The sequence below is a fragment of the Mastomys coucha genome, unplaced genomic scaffold (genome assembly GCF_008632895.1).
Source record: "Mastomys coucha isolate ucsf_1 unplaced genomic scaffold, UCSF_Mcou_1 pScaffold23, whole genome shotgun sequence".
In the NCBI taxonomy this organism is placed as follows: domain Eukaryota; kingdom Metazoa; phylum Chordata; class Mammalia; order Rodentia; family Muridae; genus Mastomys; species Mastomys coucha.
Window position 1 is genome coordinate 88,882,663 of NW_022196906.1, and position 5,090 is coordinate 88,887,752.

Genomic DNA, 5,090 nt, shown 5'->3' on the forward strand with positions numbered 1-5,090 from the left:
AAAAAAAGCTTCAGAAAGATGTACAAAAACAGGAGAACACTGAACTTCAGAAGATCAAAGATCTACAATTCATTGATTCAAGAAGACAAGTGAATGTTTTTAATTTATCACGAAGTTGACTCTTACCAAAAAAACAAAGGTTAAAAAAAAAAAAAGACATCATCCCTTTCATCTAGCAGCTCAAACCCAAGGTTAACAGAAACAGAAATCTAAACACCATCTTCATAGAGCCTACCAAGAGTTTTGTTAAGACATCAAAAGCAAAGTGATCGTTGGGGCAGGCATAGCCATAGGGAGGAGCACAGAATCCGTAGAACTCTTGTGTGTGTGATGTTGAGACATACACAAGTAGAAGCCCAGAAAAAAACCTAGAGGGGCGACACCAGACATCTCATCAAGCAGTGAATGGTCTCTTGGGATTCAGTCCGGAGAGATATCAGACAATAGAACCAAACAGCTGCAAACAGGAGTGGGGGCAGGAAACTGAGGCCCACCACTAGGAATGCTTAGCCAGAAAGGATCTTAACACAGACATTCTGTGGAAACAGCCCATGACAAATGAAATGTGCTGATGAGGAGAAATTGGTTTTTGCCCACTGGGCCAACTAGAGAGCTGTGGTGGTTTGAGTAGGAACGGCCCCCATAGACTCTTGCGTTTGAATGCTTGGCCCATAGGGAATGGCACTATTAGGAAGTGTGGCCTTCTTGGAGTAGGTGTTACCTTGTTGGAGGAAGCATGTCACATCCGGGCAGGCTTTAAGGTCTCCCATGCTCAAGCTGCATCCAGTGACACAGTCTCCTTCTGCAGCCTGAGAATCAAGAGATAGAACTTCTCCAGCACCACATCTGCCTGCCTGCCACCATGCTTCATGCCATGATGATAATGGATGGAACCTCTGAAACTCAAGGCAGACCCAATTAAATGTTTTCCTTTATAAGAATCGCCTTGGTTGTGGTGTATTTTCACAGCAATAAAACCCTACCTAAAACAACAGCTATCTTATATCCTTCTCCAGACAAGCAAGAGATGCTGTGACCTGAACTAAAGTAGCAGAAATAGAAAGGGAAACACAAGACCGTGTTTTCTTGATATTATTTCAAGGTCAGTAGCAACAGGACTCAGCAGCTATTGATTGTAGGGAACAAAAAAAATATAAGACAGAGTTGACTTGAATGTGCAGACGATGTCACAGTAGTGTTAGTGTATGTGTTGCTTAGAGACAACATCACAAGACCTGTGGAGTTAGAACTGTCTATGGAACCTTTCAGAGTGTCTGTCATAGAACTGGAAAGAACAGCCTGGAGTTCTGGCATTGTATCAGCTGATCTCAAGCTGTGAGGGCCTCAGAGGGGAGGGACAGCCTAGAGAAGGCTGGGGTGAGGGGGGGCAATAACTGAGTAAAGACCTCAAAGTCAACACATCTCACTAAACGAATATTATCCCAACAAAACAGTCTTGGGTTAATCATTCTGAGATCTGTGAAAATATTCTAATTGAGAAAAAAATTCATTAGGGTGCTCATTAGACAGAAAAACCATTTGAGACGCAGATCTATTACCCTTCAGAGTTTATGTTTTCCTGAAGCCTTTGCTAAGCTGGATCCCATTGTTTTTCTGCTTAGGCAGCAGGAACACTAATGATGTGAGCTGTAGTTAAAAAGCATTTCCAAGTCCGATGGTTGAAAGTTTCAGAATGAATAATGCCAGAGGCACTGGAGGGGAGAGCTGAAAGGAGATGTCTGTGCTGTGTTTTAAAAATAATGCGCTTCACATAAAGAGAAACAATATTTAAAATGAATGAGATAAGGGTTTCATAATATTAATCGCTCATTTTTACAGTATATATATGTACATATACATATATATGCATATACATATCCACATGCTCTCTGTCGGTACACGTCGACTGGAGACATCAGTTCCCTCTGAGGCAGTCAGTTCCCCTCCTGTCAGATATGACTCATGAGCAAGACCCCACCATCATCAGTGAGATCAGGAGTTTGGCTGCCCCCACATTCTTGCAGAACACTGTAGCTCAGGTCATGAAGAGCCAACTTCCTTCTGCAGCAGAAATTCTCTCCCAGGGTTACACCGGATGTGATTTGAACTCTTGTGGTTTTTGGCCACTTGTAGCTTATTTCTTAAAAAGTCTATTGATCTACTTTCTAGAGAGACAAACTTAGTTACAACTTTTTCGTTTTTTGTCTTTAGAGACGACTCCCCCAAATAAATTTTCTACACCCTTAAAAATTGGCACCCTACTGAAACTCCACAGTAGATCTAACACTGAAATCATCCATACTTACTCAGCACCTCCCCCATATAGTCAATTCTGTTCCATGGGGGGTGGGGGGAGAACAATAGAAGGAATGAAATAGGAAGGCAATGGGAGACAGAAGTTATGTTTTAAGGAGACAACCAAAAATACCAAGACGCTGTAAGCAAGAGCTAAACTGGGCAGCATCAGGCATTAAGTGCTGCGGAATCACCTATAAAGGGGTGGTTCTCACGAATTGTGCAAACCCAGAAGATCCCATAGAAGAGGATCTTACTCTCAAACACTGGTGCGTGTCTTTTTGTTTTTGTCTATTTTTTTGTTATGGAGGTAATACTTGTGCTACATTTTGCTACCCAGCTGAGGAGCAGTGCCATGGGTTTGGTGCGTAGATGTATTTGGATCCACTGGAAATCCAAAACTTTATTATGTCTTGGAAATGTGGTCAAAGTTATAGTTGCCCTCGGTGATGGTTTGTAGATACCCGTCCCAGGGAGTGGCACCATTAGAAGGTGTGGCCTTGTTGGAGGAAGTGTGTCACTATGCAGGTGAGCTTGGAGATCTTCCTCCTAGCTGTCTGAGGATGCCCAGTCTGTTCCTGGCTTCCTTCAGATGAAGAGGAAGAGCCTCAGCTCCTCCTGCACCATGCCTGCCTGGATGCTGCCATGCTTCTGCCTTGATGACAATGGACAATGGACAGGACCTTGGAACCTATAAGCCAGCCCCAATTAAATGCTGTATTTATAAGACTTGCCTTGATCATGGTGTCTGTTCACATTAGGAAAACCCTAACTAAGACACCCTCACTCCCAAGTCCACATCTATGCCTCCTACATACATACAACATGTGTGTGTGTATGTGTGTGTGTGTGAGAGAGGGGAGGGGAGAGAGAGAGGGAGAGAATATAAAAATATACAGAGGAAACACAAGGAGGATTGTTTCCCTATAAGTCTGATATCTTACATAAGCGGGATGCTTCAGCCTGGTGCAAGCCAATTAAGGTAAAATGGCAGCCTTATGGCCACTGGCACACCCAGCCCCTTGTTCACAGCTCATCTTTCATTGAGCTTCTCACTAGACTTTTCTCTCTAGGTTCAGATGGCATGGTTTATCACTCAGCAACCATTTATTAAGTACCTACAGCATACCAACTACTCTGTGGGGGAGGATTTACATCAAGGTTGAGACTTGCCAAGATACCTGCAGTCAATTATGGACAGCAGACAGGATCATCATCTAAGTCTGGAGGGCCAGGTGACATGCTAGAGTTGTGTACGGACAAAGCTACAGCATGGCATAAACATTTAAGTCTGGAAACAACCGGACTTTTAGCACGTGGCTTATTAAGCTCAGCACTTGCAGGGGGTAGGGGGAGTTCTCACTAGCCAGTTCCTTAGTGCATAGAATTCAGAGTGAAGTGTACCCAAGGATTGCTTTGTAATCAGCAGGGGAGGGGCACTCACTCCGAGAAGTGAGGAGATCTCATTAGACTCAAGAGAATAAAAGGTAGATCTTAGATCTGGGAACCCAAAAAACAAAAACAAACCTGGGACATTGATGACAAACACCTAAAGGAGGCCCTCTTTTGTTCAGAAACTTTTTGTGAGCTCTCACTAAATCTCTCCCCCACCCCCAACTGCTGGCTGGCACACAAAGCCATCTTATCTTGGAGCAGCTTTCAGCATTTAGCAGCAGTAAGGGAAGGAGACATCAGCTGGGATGCCAAAGGAAGACTTTATATAAAAGGGAAGCCAGCTCAATGGGTCAGCCATTTTTTTTTCAGATGACTTCTCAAATGTAGCCCAGACTGGCCTCTAACTTGATAACCTTCTTCTGCCTCAGCCTCTGGAGTAGTTTAGATTAGTGGTACATACTTCCACACCCAGCTCCCAGCCGGTTATTGATGAAGAAGACAGCACAATGGGAACAGAATGGGCAGAGCATCTTAGACTCCACAAGATGTTTGAGAGTAATATATGAGGCAGGGACCCAGCCCCAAAGAGCAGCAGAGGTTATTCTGCCGAGCCTTGCCTGCCACACTGATTTTCCAGATGACAGCACATCGGCATTGGAGAGTCACCAAAGGTTTCTGAGCAGGAATGATGAATTGATCCCATCTCCTATCCAATTATCACCTCCCCCAAACCCACCCTCCAAAAAATCATAGAGCTGGACAGCTAATGCCCAGGGAATAGTTCTGTTTCAATTAACAACTTCCTAGAGGCAAAAGGAAGAAGGGTGTTTGTTAATCCAAGCAAAGGAGTGTCAAATGAGGTAACATCTTGGGACCTAAGCTTCCAAGCATGCCTCAGAATACTATTTTTTCTCTACTGTTTTCTCTTCCTCCTTTCTCTTCTGTTTTCTCTTCCTCCTTTCCTTCACACCTTCCCTACCACCACCAATGGTAACTTAGGTCTTGCTATGTAACATATTCTGTCCTTGTATTCCATACACCAGTTCAGGATGGCTTTGAACTCAGCAATTCTCCTACCTCAGCTTCCTGAGTGCTGGGATCACAGGTATGTGATGTCAGACTTACCTCAAGTCAGGCAGTGTTTCCTAAGGCCCACTGCTGAGTTACAAAGGGTTGGGCAGACGATTTCCTTTCCATCTTCCCCTTAGACACCCAGATACTCAGCCACCTTGCTGTATAGTCTGCACCAAGCATCACTCAAATTAGAAACAACTGTTTTTTCCTTTATCTACTGCCTACATATTTCCCCCATCAAGCCTGCCTTCTCTGCCTCTGGACCACAACTCAACAGATGAAAAATTTCCAGTTCCTGTCAGCCACACAAATAAACTTGTTTTTAA